Genomic DNA, 22,882 nt, shown 5'->3' with positions numbered 1-22,882 from the left:
GTTGGTCTAGAATGAATATATTCAATGCATTCAATATTTAGTGAATAGGACAACTTCTGAAGCTAAAGTGGCCAAGAGAATGTAATAATAGTAGTCTCAGGATGCACTGATAATTACTTGAGCTAATCATAAATCAACAATGCAGAGATAAGAAAATCTGAGTCATTAGGAGAAAGGACTCTATAAGGTTCCCGGGAAGGAACTGGGAATGTTTAACTTGGATAATAAAAGACTTTGCTGGGAAAGGGGAAAGGGCTGAAAGCTATAGGGTATAGAAGGGATATCATGTGGAAGAGAAATAAAATTTATTCTGCACAATATCAGAGAGGCTCTGACTAGGAGTGTCTTTTGTTTTTCATTTCATATAAATCTGTGTATATGTGGGTGTATGTGTGTATTTCTTTTCCAATTACATACAATGATAGTTTCTACCAGTCATTTTTTGCAATGTTTTGAGTTTTATAATTTTTTCTCCCTCCCCTCCTTCCTCCCCTCAACAGAAGGCAATCTGATATAGTCTTTATAGTTGCATCCATGGTATACATATATCAAAACTGAATGTGTTGTGAGAGCAGAAACATCTCTAAAAGGAAGAAAGAAAACATTAGAGAGAGCAAAATTATGTAATACATAAGACAATTTTAAAAATTGAAGATAATAAGTTTGGTCATCATTTAAATTCCAGTTCCTCCGCTGGGTACAGAGGGTATTCTCCATCACAGATTCCCTAAAATTGTCCCTAATTTTTCAACTTATGGGGTGAGCAGGTCCATCAAGATTGATCATCACCCCATGTTGTCATTAGTGTGTACAATGTTCTTCTGGTTCTGCTCATCTCAGCATCAATTCATGCAAGTCTCAGGAATGTCTTAATATAAGACTTAGGAAGATGTGGAACACCAAAGACTTCGTATGAGGGAATGTAGAACTCACAAGTTAGTAAAGAAAAGCATTTTTCTTAAGAGGAAAAATGCACAAACTGAAAGTCAATCTTGGAAAATGATGGAAACAAGTCAAGTCCATTCAACTCAGGATATAACTAGGCACCCTGCTAATTCCATCAAAGGAATGGAGAATTTTCTCTTAAGCCAGTAAAATTTGATGGGGGGGTTTATTTTTTATAAGGCCTTGTCTGGGTCTAGTAGGACAGTGTTTTGAAGATGGTAGTAGAAATCCTGGACTTGGGAAAAGATGCTGATTCATGCAAGTAGGGGATTCATAGGAAACTGGAGACTAATTGATCTCCAACTCAGGAAAGAATCTTTGGACCATTATAACTGTTCTTACTCTGCCAAGATGAATCTATATTGGTGAATTTTTAACTTTCCAAGGGTTTTTCATTTAAAAGGTTAGGGACCACACACCAAAAATTAAAAAGCAAATATAAAAAATATTATGAAGATCAAACAGGACTTGAATGAGTCTCCCAAACCTACCCTTTCACAGAGGTATGAAGTCCAAAGATGTTATACATTGCAAATATTTTCAAACTTTATCAATATATCAATCAACTGTGCTGTATTTTTTACTTTTCTTAAAAAAATCCATATGGGGGCGGCTAGGTGGCGTAGTGGATAAAACACCGGCCTTGAAGTCAGGAGTACCTGGGTTCAAATCTGGTCTCAGACACTTAATAATAATTACCTAGTTGTGTGGCCTTGGGAAAGCCACTTAACCCCATTTGCCTTGCAAAAACCTAAAAATAAAATCCATATGGGTTGGCTTTCTGAGAGAAAAGGGAGGGATGGATATTTGGAATGACTGTGATGATATAAGAAACAGAAAATATCAGTAAGAACAATTTTTTAAAAATAAAAGTTTAGAGATGTTACTCAATTCCTTATAAAGAACCAAGTCCCAATTAAGAATATTTCAGCTTGAGATTTGGAGGGGGAAAAACACAAAAGCAAAAAATTCCTATCAGAGTTGCCAAAAGTGAAATGAAATATTTCTGGCATCACTTGAAACAGATTTCTAACCAATTGTGGTTGTGGTAAAGGAGATTCCTGTTCAGGTACAGTTTAGACCAGGATTAAAATGGAGTTGATGGACTTCCACATCTCTGAGATCCTGCTAATAATCTTTGATTTCTGTAATAACAGATAACCTAGAATCAATGTAGCATAACACCCATAGTCCTGAATTAGGAATTAGTAAACAGGTACTCTATTTTATTTGTTCTGCCCCTAAAAGTTTCACTTAGTGAAAAATTTTCTCATGACAGATTTGCACTCAACCAGGTCTAGGATCCTTTCCATCTTTAAAGAGGGATTATTATTTGTTTTTAATTCTACTCATGACACACATAAATTGGAGAGAAGGTTTCACAATACCAGAGAGGGAAAGAAAATTAATTGAGAATTTAAATAATTGCATAGCTTTTTATACTTATATCTCTCTTCATGCTAAGCAGTAGCCCCAACTCCAAAAAGGAAACTTTTGGATTCTCTTCCTTATTTTTGCCTTCTATCTCCTCATGTGACTTCTCCAGGTTCTCTGGGTCCACTGCCTAGGGAATTCTTTGATTGCATATGGGAGTACATCGGGTGCAGCAGTTGGAACTGTAGGAGGTGTTATATGCTCATTACCTTTCTCAAGTGTTGTAAATATCCAGGATCCATAGCAAAACATCACAAAGGATTTATTTTTTTCTAAAATTTCAGAATTAGTTCTTGAGAAAAAGCTGTTAAATAGAATTTTTGAAAAAAAACTAGAAAAACACAGACTAGAAAAAGGAACTTTGTTATGTTTATCTGTATGTGTAATGGGTCACTTGGGTTGTTTTGATAAACACAAGCCTAAACATGCATACTCTTTTGTTTTGCATTCCAGGCAAACTTCACAGTGAATAGAATTCTCCTTCATGTTGTGATTGAATGATACTACCTTTAAACATATAATGTCTATAAATACTCCTCAGTTTTCCTGAGGAAAAAAAACACTACCCTAGTTTCAAAGTACTCTGGGATCTTCATCCTCTAAGTCTCATTGGCATGGGCCCATACTAATATATATACCTTTAATAGATAGCAAAAAATACCAAACAAGGGTAGTTTTTTTTTTTAAGTTTTGCTGGAAAGTAACACTAGAGGAAAGCAAACAAAGCTTCTCTACTTTTTCCCCTCTAGCAGGTTGATCTTCAGAATCTTGGCTTTGGGGTCCTCATCTCACAGCAGAAGATTCTCGTGCCCAGTCACCAACCTCTTAAGCAAAAACGTTCCCATTACTTTAGAACAGACTAATTCAGGTGGGACAGTGAATAGAACACTGGGGCCTGGAGTCAGTAAGACCAGTCAAAAATCTGATCTTGGAGACTCTAACTATGTGACTCTGGGTTAGTCACTTAACCCCTGCCTGCTTAATATTGGAGAAATAAACAGCAAGTCATTACAGTAACTTTGCCAAGGAAATTCCATGGACATTTGGTCCACAGGGTCCTGAAGAGTGAAACACAACAAAAATGTTCAGACTCAAGATTCTATTTTCAGTAGCAGGCAGAAGTACATAGAGTTTCTCATACCCCAGCTGCTCCAAATAGATCTAGATTATTTCCCAAAGCAAATTCTAATTGATAAATCTAAGGAAAAAAAATCATGTGACTTCTTTTTCCATCCCAAGTAGACAATGGGAAATAAATAAGAGAGATCTGTGGAAAGTGGGAATATATGGGATCTGTCCAGGAGCAAGCTGGCAGAACATTTTATCATGAAGAAAAGGCTGTATCAGGGCAAAAAGAGGTCTCACATATAGTCAGAGGGACCTAAACTTGTGTAAGGTTCTGGAACAGGCTCTAACTGGTAGCTTTGTCATTAACTACCCACTTGTGGGTCCCAAATCCAAGTAGACTGAATAGAGTATTTGAATTCCAAGGATAGTATTCTAGGGTTCTAAACTATGCTTAGAGTAAGGAGTAAGTTTCTGAAGCAAGCAGCAACTGTGGGGCATGGACCCCCAGAGCAGAGCATGGTCTCAATTCTAACTTCCATCCCAGTCTGAATCTTGCAGAAAAATGATCAGGGCAGGAACCTAGACCAAAGGAAAATCCAAATCTTTATTCCCTCAGAGCTAGCAGAGTCTTCTTGCTGACTAATAGTGACTAAGTACAGCAACAACCTATTAGAACTCCAAACTGGAGTTCACAGAAAGGTTGTTCAAACCCAAACCCAGATCAGGAGCTTACAGAACTCAGACCAGCAGGGAATTGAGAAGACAGCAAAGATGAAACCATTTTGGGAGCACTTAAAGCCTGTATAAAGCATATCTCTAACCTGCTCTGTTTCTGAGATTCTGGAATAATACAACACAATACTCCCAAGAAAGCAACTTAAGGACCAACCTATACTTCCTTCTAGATATGTATAGAATCTGACCTTAATATCAAGTCCAAAGTCAAGAAATAGACTTGACAAATGTGCAAAAAAACAAAAAAGAAATCCCACCTTAAAACCTTCTATGCTGACAGGAAAGTTTAAGACAAATTCAAAAAAAGTAAATGGTTCAAAAAAAGTCTTAAAGAAAAACACCACAATTCAGCTAGAACTCATGGAAAAAATGACACAGAAGTTTTTTTTAAGAGTTTTAAATGTTTTTATGAGTGAAATGAAAGCAGATGTAGAAAAAATGGAAAAGAACTGATAGGTATTGAAGAAAGAATTGGGAAAGGGAATTAACAGTTTGCCAGAGAAAAATGAAACCTTGTGCAAACAATAAATTCTCAGAAAAACAAAATAGACAAAACAGAAAACAACAAGAAATGCTTAATAGTTAGATGACTAAAAAAATAGGAGAAAAATAGATGGTATCTTATAGTAAAACCATGACTAGGGAAAAAACCCTAAATATTCTATTTCAAAAACCATAAAAGAAAATTGTCCAGATTTCTTAGAACCAGAAGGCAGATTATAAATAGAATCTAATAATCACTTCTTGAAGAATACCTAAAATAAAATTCCCAGGAATGTTATGGCCCCAATCTCGAGTTTCTAGGTGAAAGGAAAAATACTGCAAATAGAAAGGAAAAAATCAAATAAGAATGAGTTATATTTAGGATCACACAAGTTTTCAATATTCACCATCATAGAGGAGAAAATGAAATATGACATTCTGAAAAGTAAGGACTATCAGCCTATAAGCAAAATTATCCCCTGCCCCCACCCCCCAAAAAGTATAACTTTTAGGGATGAAAATAGACCTTTATTGAAATAGAAGTTGTTCTAAAAATTCCTTGGTGGGAAAAAATCAGAGCTGCACAGAGCTGCTGTTCTCTAACGGTTAGAGAATGATCATAGGGAACAAACAAGGATAAACTGTTGGGGGGGGGGGGGGTGCAAGGCAATGGGGTTAAATGACTTGCCCAAGGTCACACAGCAACATAATTATTAAGTGTCTGAGGTCAGATTTGAACTCAGGTCATTCTAACTCCAGTGCTTGTGCCTTATTCAGTCTGGCAACACTTAGCTGCTTCCACTGTTTACTTTCTAATATGAAGAGATGATTCATGTGTCTCCTCTAAACAATATCACCATCAAGATTAGAAAGAAATTAGAAACAAAGCCCAGGAATGATTTGGTTGTATATTGATGATCTTAAAAGAATGAAAAAAAGAAAGAAGAATGTACTAGGAGGTGAAAGGAAGATTAGAGAATATTTTCCCACATTTTCCCAAAAATTTTCTCACAAAATTTTCTACATTTAATCTGGTAGATTGGAAGCAGGAGCAGAAGCAGAATTCTATACAAATGAGGAAGAAATAAGGGAAGTTGCTCATACTGGAACCTCAACTCTAAAATGGTCTAAGAATGAAAGGATACACACACACACACACACACACACACACAATGTTGAATACAAAAATGTATTTCCCTAAAAAGGTAAAGAGAAGAAAAGAGAGGGCAGGAATAAGATACTCATGAACCAAAAAATGCCATAAAACAACTTTACTAATAGCGAGAGATTAAAATAATACAATTTTGTAAGCTTAAAATTAAAATAAAACGCAGCTTTTATCCACCTCTACAATTATCACAACAACTAGTCACTCTATATATAACATTAGAAGCTCTGGTAAAACCTCTAGCACCAGCTTTCTCTAGGTTAGACTTTTTATGCATTAGGAGTTGAATGAACCAAAAGGTTTCCCCATCCTCTTAAAGTATCATCCCAACTACATTAAACATATTATTTCATCCCTTAGTGCATATAATTGTATATCTCACTGATTTTCCAAATGCTGCTCCATTGATTTATTGGGATGTCTGCTGACCACAGTTCTGCCCAGCAGGTTGTTTCTGCCCAGAAGGGCTCCACTGTAAGTTGCTCTATTGAATGAATTGTCTGTACATTTTCTAGCTTGGGCTTCTCTCAAATACCTAACCCCAGTTTCTGGTAAGCACTCTTTTTATCACCTAATTTTCATCTCTGAAGCTTAGTCTATGCTGGAATCATCTTCCATATGTGAACAATTTACCCAGTAATAGGCAAATATTTTTGATGTTTAGAATGACCAGTTTTGGGGATGGCTAGGTGGCACAGTGGATAGAGCACCAGCCCTGGAGTCAGGAGTACCTGAGTTCAAATCCGGCCTCAGACAAAATAATTACCTAGCTGTGTGGTCTTGGGCAAGCCACTTAACCCCATTTGACTTGCAAAAAAAATGACTAGTTTTCCAACTCCAAATCTTTTTTCCCCTTCTCCCATTTGATGATTGGAAAGGAGAAGCTTCAAGGAGACAGGTCCAAGGATTAAGGTCAAGCCTAGCCACATTCTTGGCTTTTCATGTGCTTATGTGGTCCACAAAGCCTGAAGAAAATTTTGATCTCATTTTAAAATGAAGAATAACTTACAGTAGAACCATGATACTTAAAAAGAGAGGAAGATATCCTCTATACCATTTAAAGAATATTGGCATTAAAAAACTGGGGAGAAAATAACATGTGGTAGGGGAATGAACTTTTGCTATGGATACAGATTCCCAAGAGGAGGAAACAATTTGAAGAAAGATGAAGTATCTGATTCGACTTTAGATCCCCACTTTGATAAGAATAGGGAATGGGAAGAATATGGTACCAGCAATTACAAATATGGCTCTGTTATAGGCTACCAAGCTAGAGAAATATAATGCTCTGTCTTCTAGAAATAATATGCACCTTAAATACTTTGAAGGACTCAGTGTCTACAGTCACAGAAAATTTCTAGCTTCCTTCTAGCATATGTCTGCACCAGTTTAACAGGTGGTGCAAACCACAAGAATTCAGACACCTTTTGCAGGAGATGTTTTTTTTTCTCTTCCAACTCCCTTGCCCTTTCCCAGGCTTGCAGCTAAACAGGTTATAGGATGTCTGGGACTTCCAAGCAATGAGGTAGGTTAGGTTTCTATGAGACTGCTGCAAACTTTGGAGCTCTAGCAGCACACAATGCTTATTGATGTTCCCAGCATTCCTAACATAGCTGCTGAACCAAACTTCGTAGGGAAAAATGCCAATGACCTGTTGTTCTATCAGATCCTGTACTTACCATTTATTTCCAAGCCAAATGGTAGGATCTTTTGAAGTAAATTCTCAGTCTTAGGCAAAGTAATCTTAATCTTCTGGTTTCAAAACTTAAAAAGCTTTATTCATTGAAAAGTCCTTTGATCAATAAGTTTATAAGTTTAGTTGGAGAGAGGGAGAGAGAGAGAGAGAGACAGAGAGAGACAGAGAGAGACAGAGAAACAAAGAGACAGAGCTGGGAAATGTGCAGTTAATGTTTAGTTGAGAAGACTTCTTTTGAATGATTTTCTGGGGCTTTCAGAGAAGACCCAGCTTAAAATATAAATAGCAATGACCAAATATATTTAATATATTAATATAAAGATAAGTTTTTCATCAATGGCATGCTCATCTGAGAAGTGTCTTGGAAGATAGAAAACCTTTTTTTTTCTTTCAAGTTATAGAAAAGATAGAACCTGAAGGATGAAGTATATCCATGTTTAATATTCTTTTCTACTTAAATTATTTAGTATCAGAATCTTGACACTCAGCAGCAAACCAGTGCAGGACAAGATTGTTTTTCACTACTCTAGCACTTGCCTTCCATTTTTCTCATTCCCACAGGAAGAGATGGACACATCTTACTGATCCATTCACATGCTTCTGATACCTCTAAATTTCTTTGGATAAAACTTTGTTATAGATTAGATTATTCATTGAATTTATACCTTCATGTCAGATAAATGAAATATCCTGGAAGTAATATTACTTTTTGTCTCAAGTGTAAGGCCTCTTCCAAAAATGGAAGTAGGTAAAGAGCTACTTAATGTTACCTATGAAAGAGATATGGAACAAGTAATTTATTCCTATACAAAAAGAGGAATACTACATATACAAGATCACAGTGTGTGTTAACATAAAGATTAGAACAAAATTAGAATATTCAACAATTAGAATTGTCAAACCAGTCAAGCTTCTTTCACATGACTTCTTTCTTGGTGGTGGTTGGACTCTCTTAAAATATCCTAAAATAAAGAAACACAAAAGTATGTCAAAGGCAAACAGGAAAACTGCCTGAAGATTCATCTGATGTAGTTCCTTCTCCTTCTCCTCTCCCTACTAATTGCCATTTGTGTGTGTGTGTGGGGGGGGGGGGATTGCAATGATATTGAAGTAGAGAACTATCCTGTTTGACCTCCTTGCAGGAGTGCTATCTTGTCATCTGGAGATCCTTGGACATGATAATAACAGCCAAAAGCTGCCTCTTCTAATGGGGCAGGAGAAGAATGGTGTATCAAGTCATTCTAAAAATGCTAAATTCTTATAACACTGAGCTATCACAAGACCAGAGAGCACTAGGAGATTTATCATCTCCAAAACCCAAGCAATAAGTCACCTTGTCCTTGGAGTCTCTAGAGGTTTCCATCCCTGAGACAGTTAAGGATCTGCATTGAGTATAGTGGATACCTGAGACAGAAGAATAACTTGAATACAGAAAGATAGAAAATTGGACACTGAAATGTTATGTGGGGCTTCAATCAGTGAGGTATCAAAAATACATTTCATCTTCATAATTGGGTGAAGGACTGCTTTTAGCCAGGATGGTACAAATGAACAATTATTTAGATACAGAGAAGGATCTAGATTAGGGAATTTCTCAACCCAGAACTTTTGAAGAGTTATTCCTTTCCCCTTGGTCCATTTGACTGAAGGTCAATAAATTGAGATTCAAGACTAGAACACAAAAAGTTAAATTAGCATCAGTTGATGAGCAGTTGTCAGGTTGACAGAGAGACAGACAGAGAGAGAGAGAGAGAGAGAGAGAGAGAGAGAGAGAGAGAGAGTTACAGTCTTAGGATTTTTTTTCAGGCTACAAAAGGAGGCTATCGGGTCAGACTGCTCAGCAACTTTCTTTATTTGAAAGGGTAAATCAAAAAGATGGGATATCAGGTGGGCATTTGAGGATTTCTTTATGTTGAAGTCATGGAGTTGCAAAGATAAAATTTGTTGTAGTGTGATAGTGCATTTCTTGAAGATGGTCTTATCAGACTATTCTGGTGAAGCAGGAAATCTCTAAGAGAGTGGAGGCCTCCATCAAGATAGAAATCAGTAAGACTCCTGTTCTTGCCAGTCTGAGGGTCTGCTTATTTATACACTCCTTAGCTCTATTTCTATGACTTCTAAGACTATTTTTTTTCTGGGAAGAAGATGCTTCCTCCAAACACATGGCCTACTTCCTCTTTTATCGTTTATCCAAATGAGGAGCTGAATGCCCTAATAAGAAGTCAGTCTTCCCAGAATTGAGCCTAAACAAACTGCAATATTTGGGTAAAGGATAAAAAATGATGCAGGCTAAAGGCTGGGGATACAAAAAGAGTCAGAAGATAGTCTCTGCCATCAAGAATGGGGTTAGAGAAGTGGGGAGAGACAAGGAGCAAATAAATATATACAAATCAAGTTATTTACAAAAAAATAGGAAATAATTAACAAAGCATAGGTAGTAGAATGAAGACCCACTTACTCTCCTTACTGTGGTCTACATGAGCTTTCTCCTGTGTTCAGAGTTTCCTATTTTTATAGCAAAACAAAAAGAAAAAAAAAGATCATTTCAACAAGAACAGTGACTTCTAAAGATCTTAACCAAGGAAATAGCCCTAATAACAAGAAGTTAAGGTGCCTAGAGGATATTCTTGTGTGAAGGAGACTCTCTCACTACCCTCAAATTAGGCAGTTTGTTGGTGCTAGGCCTAGAATCATTCAGTTTCAGTTTTACACACTAGTGATGTGATTCCCCCCCTCCCCCACAAGTCGCTTAACCTCTGTTGGTCTCAGTTTCTTCAGCTATAAATGAGGGTGACAATAGCACCTTCTTCAAAGGGCTGTTGTAAGGATCAAATGAGATAATTTTGTAAAGCACAATGTGTGGCTCTTAATAAATGCTTATTTCCTTTGTCCCTCCTTCAAATGATATAATATAAGCTATAGCTCTTCACTCTTCCAATTAAGCAGGTCTAACCCTGAATCCTGGAAGGCCTAGATATACAGTTCTTTTGTGTTTGTTTATTTGTTTGTTTGTTTGTTTGTTTTTACAAGGTAGTGGGGTTAAGTGACTTGCCCAAGGTCACACAGCTAGGTAATTATTAAGAGTCTGAAGTCATATTTGAACTCAGGTTCTCCTGCTCCAAGGTCAGTATTCTATTCACTGTGCCACCTAGCTTCCCCCACCTAGATATACTTTCACAAAGATTTTCCAATTCATAAAGCTTTACAGAGAAGAGTCTCCTTGAACTGAACCCTCTTCCTAATAGTCTAAGGGTAGCACAGGCACAGCATCATGTGAGAAAGGAGATGAAGGAAGAGAAAATGACTGGAGGCATCTGAATGATAGGAGATAAGGAAGGGGGAAAAGAGGGAGTTCACATTGAAAGTTCTCAGCTTGGGGGGGAGGTAGAAATCTGTAGGAAGTTTGAAGACAGATGAAAAGGTTTAAAAGAACCACTATGGATACTGGGATAATGATAAGTGAAATAGAGTAGGATTGCCTAGCATCAGTGAGGGCCTAGTTTGAGATTATATAAGATTTTTTATTTTTTTAGATTTTTCAAGGCAATGGGGTTAAGTGGCTTTCCCAAGGCCACACAGCTAGGTAATTATTAAGTGTCTGAGGCCGGATTTGAACTCAGGTACTCCTGATTTCAAGGCCAGTGCTCTATTCACTGCGCCACCTAGCCACCCCTGAGGTTATATAAGATAAATTTGTAGTGGACCCAACCAGGATGGTCATGATTTTCACTTCCTTCATTTAGCAACATATGTGTATAAGCAAAAGCAATGAATGGTGGGAATGAGCCAAGGCTGAGGCTTGTGTAGGCATATTTATATAACTAAGAGCCATTCCCATTGATAAATGTTCAAAGGTTTTGAAGAGGTAATTTTCAGAAGAAGTCAAAATTATCAATAATCACATGAAAAAATGCCCTAAATTGCTATTGATTCAAAAAAAGGCAAATTAAAACAACCCTGAGGTACTTACCATCTTATAACTATCAGACTGGCTATAGACAGAAAAGGGAAATGACAAATACTAGGGAATGGTTGAACAATTTGTGGTATATCAATGTGATAGAATAGATGATGAGCAGGATGGTTTCAGAAAAATTTGGAAAGACTTGTATGAACTGTTATAAAATGAAGTGAACAGAACCAGAGAATGTTGTATATAGTAACAACAGTATTGTAATGATGATCAACTGTGAAAGTTTTAACTGCTCTGATACTACCAATGATCCAAGACAATATCGAAATGATACAAAAGTGCAAAAATGTTATTCACCTCCAAAGAAAGAAATAGGGATCTGATGTATTCTGGATACAGACTGAACTACACTGTTTTTAAAAAGTTTTCTGTGTTTTTGGTCCTGAATTGTTTTCTTTAACATGATTAATATGGCAATGTTTTGCATGACTTGATATCATGTGCTGCTTGCCTTAGTGTTTGGGGGAGAATCATGAAGGAAAGAAAGTTTGAAAGTCAAAAAATTTAAATGAAAATTAAAAATATTTTTCTAAAAAAGGAGAGTTATTTGTTAAGTATAAAGTATTTATATAAAGTATAAAATAAAGTATAAAGACTTTTCAAACAAAATCAGATCTAAATAATGAGGCAAATGCCAATTGCTCATGGGTAGGCTAAATTAAATTACTTATTCAGTGCCATATCAATCAACCTTCCCCAAAATTACTTCATTAAGCTAGAAAAAATGCTAACTAAATTCATATGGAGGAATAAAAGATCAAGAATATCAAGGGAATTCATGGAAAAATGCAAAGAAACCTGACCTAGGCATACCAGATCTAAAATCATATTACAAAGCATCAGTCATCAAAACGTTTGATACTGGCTAAGAAATAGAGAGGTGGATTAGTGGAATAGCTTAGGTACAAAAGAAACAGTAGTGAATGACTATAATAATCTGCTGTTTAATAAACCCAAAGATTCCAGCTTCTGAACTCACTCTTTGATAAAACTGCTGAGAAAATTGGAAGATAGTCTGGCTTAAGCATAAACCAACATCTCACACTTTATAACAAGATAAGGTTGAATTGGATACAGGATTTAGACATAAAAGTTGATATCATAAGCTAATTAGGAGAATTTCAGGTCTATGGGAAGGGAAGCAATTTATGAACGAAGAAGAGATTGAGAACTTTACAAAATGCAATGGACAATTTTGATTTCATGACATTGAAATAAATAAATAAACAAATAAAACCAATGCAACCAAGATTAAAAAGAAGGCAGTAAACTGGAAGACAATTTTTTACTACTAGATCTTCTGACAATGCACTCATTTCTAAACTAAATAAATGAGTCAAATTTGTAAGAATATGTCATTCCTCAATTATGAAATGGTCAAAGATTTGAAAAGACAATTCTCAGATGAAGAAACTAAAGGTAGCTACAGTCATATGAAAATGTTCCAGATCATTGTTGATTAAAATAATTCTGAGGTACCACCTCACTCTTATAAGAGTGGCCAATATGACTAAAAAGGAAAATGATCAATGTTGGAGGGGATGTGGGAATATTGGAACACTAACACATTGTTGGTGTTGTGTACTGATTGTACCTTTCTGGAGAACAATTTGGAATTACTCTGAAAGGGCTGCATACCCTTTGATCCCGCAATACCACTACCAGGTCTGTATCCCAAAGAAATAGCAAAAAAAGAGTTAAAAACCCACATGTACAAAAATATTTATAGCAGCTCTTTTCATAAGGCAAAGAATTGGAAACTGAAGGAATGCCCATCAATTTGGAAATGCATGAACAAACTACGGTATATAAATATGATGCAAACTATTATTCTATAAGAAATAACTAGGGACCAAACTTTAAAATATCCTGGAAAAACTTGCATGTACTGATGTTAAGTGAAATGAACAGGACCAGAAGAACATTTTACACACTAACAGCAACATTGGGAGATGATGAACTATGATGGACTTGTTCTTTTCAGCAATATAATAATCAAAGACAATTCTAAGAGACTTGTAAAGGAAAATAACATCCATATCTAGAGAAGGAGATGTAGAGTTTAAATGTAGACCTAACTAACTATCTTTAATTTTTAAAAATAGTCAGATGTATTTTTTCTCTCTAATATTTTTGTCTCATTTTGATTTGATTCTTCTTTCACAACATGAGTAATATGGTTCTATGTTTAGAATGCTTACACAGGTATAGCCTGTTTTATTTTATTTTCTATCAAGGGGAGGGAGGAGGAAAGGGAGAAAAATGTAAAACTCAACCTTGCAAAAATGATTGTTGATAGTATCTCTGACAAAGGACTCATTTCTAAAATATATAGAGAACTGAGTCAAATTTTTTTAAAAAACAAGCCACTCCCCAATTGACAAATGGTCAAAGGATATGCAAAGGCAATTTACAGATGAGAAAATCAAAGAGATCTATAGTCATATGAAAAATTGCTCTAAATCACTACTTATTAGAGAAATGCAAATTAAAGCATTTCTGAGGAACCACCTCACACCTCTCAGACTGGCCGATATGACCAGAAAGGACAAGGATCAATGCTGGAAGGGATGTGGGAAATCTGGGACACTAATGTATTGTTGATGGAGCTGTAAACTCATCCAACCTTTCTGGAGAGAAATTTGAAATTACACCCAAAGGGCAATAAAAATGTGGACATCCTTTGATCCAGCAATACCACTACTGGGTCTGTACCCTGAACAGATGATGAAAAAGGGTAAAAACATCAGTTGTACAAAAATATTCATAGCAGCCCTGTTTGTAATGGCAAAGAATTAGAAATAAAGTAAATGTCCATCAATTGGGGAATGGCTTAACAAACTGTGGTATAGGTATGTGATGGAACATTATTGTTCTATTAGAAACCAGGAGGGGTGAGAATTCAGGGAAGCCTGGAAGGATTTGCATAAACTGATGTTGAATGAGCTGAGCAGAACCAGAAGACCATTGTACACCCTAACAGCAACATAGGGGTGATGATCAACCTTAATTGACTTGCTCATTCCATTAGTGCAACAATGAGGCATAATTTTGGGATATCTGTGATGGAAAATACCATCTGTATCCAGAGAAAGAATTGTGGAGTTTGAACAAAGACCAAAGCTTATTACCTTTAATTTAAAAAAAAAACTTATTATATAATTTTGCTATTTCTTGTACTTTTTTTCTTAAGGATATGATTTCTCTTTCATCACAATCAACTTAAATCAATATATTCCATGGAAACAATGTAAAGACTAACAGACTGACACCTGTGGGGGGTTGGGGGGAGGAAAGCGAGATGGGGGGGGAATTGTAAAATTCTGAATAAATAAATAAATAAAATTTAAAAATGATTGTTGAAAACTCATTGCACAAAGGTGGAAAAATAAAGAAATAAAATAATATTTTAAAAAAGGAAATAATATAAAATACTTTAGCTTTATGCTGAAAACAAAATTAAAATGAGGGAAAAATGTTTACAAATATGTTATTTACCATCATACATTTAACTATTCATTTTTTTTTCAAAAAAAGAAACAACCAAATGTTAGTCATTGATGATTTATTATGAAATGTCTTATTCTCCCAAAGAGCTAGATATTTACAATAGAGACACTCTTCCCTTCCATCATCAAAGAACAGCCAGGTATTCTTTTAGAGTCATACTTCAGAAATATGACCTAATAGAATGAAAGGTACAAGATTTTGTTTTGGGCAGGTATAGAATGGTGGTAAGCAAAGAGGGAAATCAAGATGCTCCTGATCAACTGAACTAGCAAAGAGCTATACTCAAAGTCAGAAAGAGAAGTGATGCAATGCATGTACCAGAGTATCAAACCATATATAATGAAATGTAATCAAAATTACCTTCCCCTTTCTTTAATCTCAGCAGCCTCTTATTCAGCTTCCCCTGGAGATTTAGGCAAACTTACACCTTTTACATTCCAATAGCTATGGTAGATCCCATAAGATCTAAGAATTTCATGCCAGGAGGAATTATATAAATCACTGAGTCCAAACACCTTATTTTCCAGGTAAGGCAATAGAAGGAAAATAATTTGTCTAAGATCACCCAGTTCATAAATAGCACAGACAAATTCTAATCAATATCCCCTGACTCCAAATTCAGCTTCTCCTTCTCACTAAATTCTCAACAAATTTCATTTTAAGTATATTAAGGTATAACTAATGTACATTCTTTTTAAGGATCAACCCACTTTCAAATCAAGTATGTTCTGTTAGCACTAGATAGGGATTACTTCAAAGTAGCCACATGGCCAGTCCATCATTGCTCTCTTTTCTAAAACCTATTATTTTAACTATACTTTGACTCCACCAATTCCAATATATGATGAAAAGAATGAATTATTAGTCAACAGGGATATATTGCCAGGGAATGGGTTGCTTTGAGGTACTGAGTTCTCCATCACTTGAGCTACTCAAGCAGATTCTAGATGACTCTTTATCAAGAAAGTCATGAGGAATTTGTTTTATAATTTTATGAATTAAATTGAATAAAGCTTACTCTTTGGAATATTATTCAAGCCAAACAATGCTGGCAATTTAACCAAAATGAAACATCCTATCTCAAAACATTGATTTTTTTTATATGGCTATTTTTATTCAGGGTCATAGGTCCCAGGATATTGGCAGTTTTGAACTTACTAAAGTTCTTGGAGAAGACACAAATATCACAAAAAGTTAGCAAATTTAGGAATGGAAATAAAAACAGGATAAAAGTCATCATGGCTATAAGGCTGTAATCTTGTGAAAGATTCCAGTCTCTGATGAAATTCCTTTACAGCCAAGGTTTCTTTTATTCTTGGATGAGTGAAATGAAATAAAGTTATCTTACTAGTCAAACTGCTAATCCTTCTTATAAAATGTAATATCAAACTGTTTTGCTATCTTCCTGTGTATGAAATTTCATCTTTCACCTCAATGTCCCCCCCCACTATCATCTTGGAACATGTTCCTTCCTCACTTCTGCTTCTTAGAATCTCTAACATTCACCAAAGCATGATGGAATCAATATATTTTCTGAGCTGTCTAGTCATAATGCTTTCACCAACTTGAAATTTCTCTGTGTGTATGTATACAAAGATATGTGTGTTGTATCAAATTTTAGTTATTTTTAAAAATATTTCCTAATTAAATTTTAATTTGTCATTAATACTTCTGATGTAAACATCTTGAGGTTAGGGGTTGTTTCATTTTTTTGTCTTTTTATTCCCACTCTCAATCACAGTTACTTGAAAGTACTTATTAAATGTTTATATAGGAAGACAAAATTTTTCTTGGTCAAAATATAACACAAAAGTCAGAGGCCTTAGCCAATTCTTTTTTTTTAAGTTCTCAGTTTGGTTGTCTGTGTGTGTGTGTGTGTGTGTGTGTGTGTGTGTGTGCAGGCAAGCAAGTACTTGTCTCTTGGATATACATAATTAAGGCAGAAAGGTGGACTAGGGGGATAGGTGAAGGACAAAAGCTTTTCTCTGTCTCAGCTTTTGTTCAGATTCAAATGAATTGGCATGAAAATTGGAAAATTTGAAAGAAAAATAGGCTTTATTTTTCCTGCTTCTAAATAAGTGTCTTTAATCCTCCCCAAATCAACTGTGGTTTTATGAGGTATTTCTAACCCTAAATTAAATGGCTGTGTCAAACAACAGACTTTGATTAAGCACCAGACAGAGGTAGTTAAAATAAAAGATAATGGGGCATTCTAACTGGTTCATGTTTAACTGCTCCTTAGGTGGGTGTGGTGGCTCATAGACCAATTATGTAAGACTATTAGATTATAGAAAACCTTTCTAGTTTCTCTATCTAGCCTGTGGGAATTGGAATGACCTATATATGACCTTGAAGAGATGAAACCCATTTACTAGAAGTAGACAAAAGCTCAATAGTTACAAAAGTTAAGAAGAGATAGCACACAGCAGATAATCAGTCAATAAACATTTATTAAATGCCTCTTAAATCCTAGGCACTGTGCTAAGCAATGTGCTGAGCAGAAAGAGGCATAAGACAGTCTCAGTTCTTAAGGAGCTCACAATTTAATGGGAAAGAGAACAAGCAAACAAATTTCTACAAATAAGCTGCACACAGGATATAAAGAAAATAATAAAAAGAGAGAAAGCACTAGAATTAAGGGAGACTGTGAAAAACTTCTTGTAGAAAATAGAATTTTAGTGTGGATTTAGGGAAAGTCAGAAAGCAGAGATGTTGAAAAGAGAACATGCATGGAGGCCAGTCAGAGAAAATCTGGAATCAAGAAATGACATATCTTGTTTATGGAAAAGCAAGGAGACCAGTGTCACTGAATTCAAGAGCACATGCTAAAGAATAAGATTTATGGACAAGAGATAGGACTAGATAGAATAGGTAAATCTATATCTCTTTATATTTATAGATCTATAACTATTACTCTATAGATAGATACATATACATACATACATATATGCATACCTGTACACATGTACATATAAACACACACACACACACACATATATATATATGTGTGTATATATATATATATATATATATATATATATATATATATATATATGTCCTGGAGAGATAGAAAGGGTTAGGTTAAGAAAGGCTCTGAATGCCAGAGAATTTTTTATTTAATCCCGGAGGTGACAGGGAACCACTAGATAACTGAATGGGGGATGGTGACATGGTCAAACCTGTGCTTTAGCAAAATCACTTTGGTTGCTAAATGGAGGGTGGTTTGAAAGAGAGAGGATTAAGACAGATCCACCACAATAGTCCAGGCTAGAGGTGAAGAGACCTATACTAAAGTTGATGGCAGTGTCAGAAGAGATAAGGGAGTGTGGCTGAAAGATTTTGTAAAGATTAAATTAATAGGCCTTGGCAAAGTGGGGAGGGGGGAGAGGAGGTGAGAAATAAAGTGAAAATTCAAAAATGACAACTAAATTTCAAACCTGACAGACTAAGAGAATGGTGTTGCCCTCTGCATAATAAAGAAGTTAGGAGAAGGGAGTCTATGGGAAAAGATAGTGAGTTTGACTTTAGATATGCTGAGGTTAAGTTGTCTACTGGAATCCAGTTCCAGATATCTGAAAGTCAGTTGGAGACATGAGAATTAAGGCAGGATTAGTAGCTATGAGAACTGTTAGGATGAAAATAGTCATAAAATCTCTTGGAATTGATGAAAGCACCAAGTTAAATAGAATAAAGGGATACTGGTCCTGGAGTCAGAAGGACCTGAGTTCTAATATGACCTTAGATGCTTCATAACTGTATGACCCTGGGCACTTAATCTCACTTGCCTTAAAAATTTTGGGGGGAATGGGGAAGAAAAAAAGGTTAGAATTCTGTCTTTTAAAAAGCCAAGGTCTCTCACTGCATCCAGGGCCATCTCCAGTCATTCTGATCCATATCAGGTCACTGGACCCAGATGGTTCCAGAGGAGAAAGTGAGACTGATGACTGCACACCAATACCATTCACTAGCATAACACTGCATCACCTTCCTGATATCTTGGTCCTCTTTTTCATGAATGAAGAACAACACCTGAGATAGCTGAGAGAAGTCTTAATGAAATCACCATAATACCTTATCAGTCAGTACCTTCTGTTCCTGCAATAGCATATATGTGAGGTTCTGTGTGTGAGAACTTTGTTACTCTAAATGAGTTTGTCTCTTCCACTGCTGGCAGAATAACTTTTGAAAGAATGTAACCCATTGGGAAAGACTCTTCAATTGTCACTTTCTTTTCTGTAGTTTGAATACTTTGTTTTTTAAGATTTGAAATCATGTATTATCTGGCCACATGGAAAAAAAAAGAAAAAATCAATGGGGGCCCATATAGTTTTGAGGGTACACTGACCCACAAACTGCCTCAAATATTTAATAGCTTTAATGTGAACCTAATTGTGAGAGGCAGCAATATTGGTTTAATTTAATGTAATTTTTAAAAAATCGAGGAATTTCTTTTCTTTACAGTTGTAAGGAAGAGCTGATTAGTGTTTCCAGGAAGTGAACTGTTTTCTTCTCTGGTTTTCACCCACTAATTCCATATTTTCAGTTGTAGAGGTATTGGTCCTTCTATCTCTCCCAGGAGTCTCTATCTCAATTTTCCATTTTGCTATAGATACTCTAATTTGATTCACAAGAGGTTTCAACCCATATTTTACTCTAACTTCAGTCTTTTTTCTTCATTCACTCAAGTCCTTGTCAACCTAAAAATCCGACCACATAAAACTTTTGATTATGAATTACCAAAACAATCCTTCCTAATCCCCATTGTTGTCTCCTTGAAAAAGAGAAAAACATATGTTTTGTCTTCCTGAATTCTGAGAACACTTTTCACAAGATTAGTTTCATTACCTAGGTCTAGTGTGGATTTACCAACTGTTGACATTAAACTCCCCCTGTTGACCAGGAAAACCACTGTGCACAAATGTCAATAATTGTGGTCAATAGAAAATCCCTTTTAAAGCACTGAGTTTCTAGTGTTTCAAAGAGAGAAAAGCAGGTTAAGATAAGTTAAGCAAACATGCAAAGTCATACCCAGTAATTTTATATCCAAAAGGTGAGTTCTACAACTATTCTCTTTTCACTAGAATGGAATACACAGTGAGAACACAATGAACTTAATGGAAATTGTGGTATAAAGGAAATAGCAAAAAACTTAAAATTCAGAGATTTGAATTTGAGTCTTAGTCTTGTCATTGGTCACTCTATGACTCTCTCTAGCTCTCAGTTTCCTTATCTGGAAAATAAGGGATTTGACTTCTAAAGATCCTTGCCTTACTAACAGTCAAGTTAAATCAAGGCAGCAAAATAACAAGCATTACTATCTACTGAGTCTAATTGGATTTGAGTGATGAGGTACTGTGCTAAGTCACCAGTCTCATTTTCTCCTTTAGAGTCATCTGGAATTTAGTGATCTAATGTGTAGCAGAATAACTGGAGATGGCCCTGGATGAAAGACAATTAGGGTTAAGTGACTTGCTCAAGGTCACACAGCCAGTAAGTATAAAATGTCTGAGGCCAGATTTGAACTTGGACCTCCTAGCTCCAGAGATGTACTCTATTCACTGTTCCAACTAACTACTTTTTTTAAAAATAAATTCAGACTGTTTTATTGTTAAGAATAAATTTCTTTTTTTTTTTTTCTTTATTTAATATAATATTTATTCTCATTTTTGTACAAATAATGTTTTTATGCATTAACAAATTATTCTTGTTTGAGTAAACAAAATACCCCCTCCCCCCAAAAATTATAGACTTGCTTGAGCAATAAAGTAAAGGGGAGAGAAAAAAATTAAAATTAAAATTAAAAAAATAATAGTAATAATTGTATGTATGGCCAGGTGGCACAGTGGACAGAGCACCAGCCCTGGAGCCAGGAGCACCCAAGCCCATATCTAGCCCCGTACACCCAACAATCACCCAGCTGTGTGACAGGCAAGCCACCCCAACCCCACTGCCCTGCAAAAACCAAAAAACAAAGACCCAAAATAAAAATAAAATAGTAATAATAGTAGGGGCAGCCAGGTGGTGGACAGAGCACTGGCCCTTGAGTCAGGAGCACTCAGGTCCAAATCCAGCCTCAGACACCCGATGATCACCCTGCTATGTGGCCCCAGGCAGGCCACCCAACTTCATTTGCCCTGCACCCGCCCCAAAATAATAATAATAAAAAAATGTGCTTCAGTCTGTGTTCTAACACCAACTCTGTCGCAGGTGGATCACATTCTTTATAAGTCTATCACAAAAGTTACTTCAATATTTTTCCACCGTTGCCATTGCTGATCACAACTCCCTCCATTCATAATTCTCCACTATCATGTACTATATTTTCTCTCTCATTTCACTCTGACTCTGCTGTAGGGTCGCTGAGTGGTGCAGCAGACAGATCCCTGGCCCTGGGGACAAGAGGCCCTGAGCCCACATACCAGCCCTTAGGCCCAGCATTCACCTGGCCCTATGGTCCCAGACATGCCATCCAATCCCAGCCCCTTGCAAGAAGTAAAAATGAAAATGTGTTATATCAGACCACTCTCCCCCCATGGTCCATCCTCTCCTCCATCATTCACATACCCACCCCTTCCCCCATCCCCCTCTCTCCTTCTTACTCCAGATGTTTATACCCCATATATGCTGTTTCCTCTCCTAGCCACCTCTGATGAGAGTAAAGATTCCCTCATTCCCCCTTGCCTGCCCCCTTTCCATATCATTGCAATAGCTCATTGTAATAAAGAAAAATCTTATTATATGAAATATCTTGGCCTATTCCCCCTCTCCTTTTTCTTTCTCCCATTACATTTCCCTTTTTTCTATTGACTCTATTTCTACACCATATTTTATCTTCAAATTCAGCTTTCTCCTGTGCTTCATCTATAAAAGCTCCTTTTACCTGCTCCGTTAATTAAGAAGGTCCATATGAGTATTCTCAATGTCATTTTTCTATACAGGAATACATGCAGTTCATCATGATTAAGTCCCTCATATTTTCCCCTTCTCCACCACTCTCTATGCATCACCTAAGTTCCTGTATTTGAAGATCAAACCTTCTGTTCAGCTCTGGCCATTCCAACAAGAATATTTGAAATTCCCCTGGCTCATTGAAAGTCCATCTTTTTCCCTGGAAGAGTACATTCAGTTTTGCTGGGTAGTTGATTCTCGGTTGCACTCTAAGCTCTTTTGCCTTTCAGTATATTATATTCCAAGCCCTACAAGCTTCCAATGTTGCTGCTGCTAAGTCCTGTGTGATCCTGACTGCAGCTCCATGATATTTGAATTGTGTCCTTCTGGCTGCTTGTAATATTTTCTCTTTGACTTGGGAGTTCTGGAACTTGGCTATAATATTCCTAGGGGTTGGTTTTTTGGGATCTCTTTCTTAGGGGGTTTAGTGGATTCTCTTCATTTCTATTTTGCCCTCTGCTTCTAGGAAATCAGGGCAATTTTCCTGTAGTAATTCTTTGAAAATAATGTCAAGGCTCTTTTCCTGATCATGACTTTCAGGTATTCCAATAATTTTAAATTATCTTTCCTAACTATGCCCAAAGGGCAACAAAAATGTGCATACCCTTTGACCCAGAAATACCACTACTGGGTTTATACCCTGAAGAGATAATGAAAAAGGGTAAAAACATTACTTGTACAAAAATATTTATAGCAGCCCTGTTTGTGGTGGCAAAGAATTGGAAATCAAGTAAATGTCCTTCAATTGGGGAATGACTTAGCAAACTGTGGTATATGCATGTCATGGAACACTATTGTTCTATTAGAAACCAGGAGAGATGGGATTTCAGGGAAGCCTGGAGGGATTTGCATGAACTGATGCTGAGTGAGATGAGCAGAACCAGGAAAACACTGTACACCCTAACAGCAACATGGGAGTGAT

General features: G+C 36.2%; 1 long non-coding RNA gene across 2 annotated transcripts in view; it reads right to left on the bottom strand.

The window, feature by feature from the left end:
• Positions 1 to 8,147: 8,147 nt before the first annotated feature.
• Positions 8,148 to 22,882, bottom strand: part of LOC141506921 (uncharacterized) — a 168,014-nt gene continuing 153,279 nt past the window's right edge. For both annotated transcript variants that reach the window (XR_012474014.1, XR_012474015.1), the window contains 2 exons: positions 9,988 to 10,034; positions 8,148 to 8,491 (listed from right to left, as the gene is read on the bottom strand). This is a non-coding gene — a long non-coding RNA (uncharacterized LOC141506921). The remainder of the gene's footprint in view (positions 8,492 to 9,987; positions 10,035 to 22,882) is intronic.

The sequence above is a fragment of the Macrotis lagotis genome, chromosome 1 (genome assembly GCF_037893015.1).
Source record: "Macrotis lagotis isolate mMagLag1 chromosome 1, bilby.v1.9.chrom.fasta, whole genome shotgun sequence".
NCBI lineage: Eukaryota > Metazoa > Chordata > Mammalia > Peramelemorphia > Peramelidae > Macrotis > Macrotis lagotis.
This window is presented reverse-complemented; position numbering and strand designations above follow the sequence as displayed.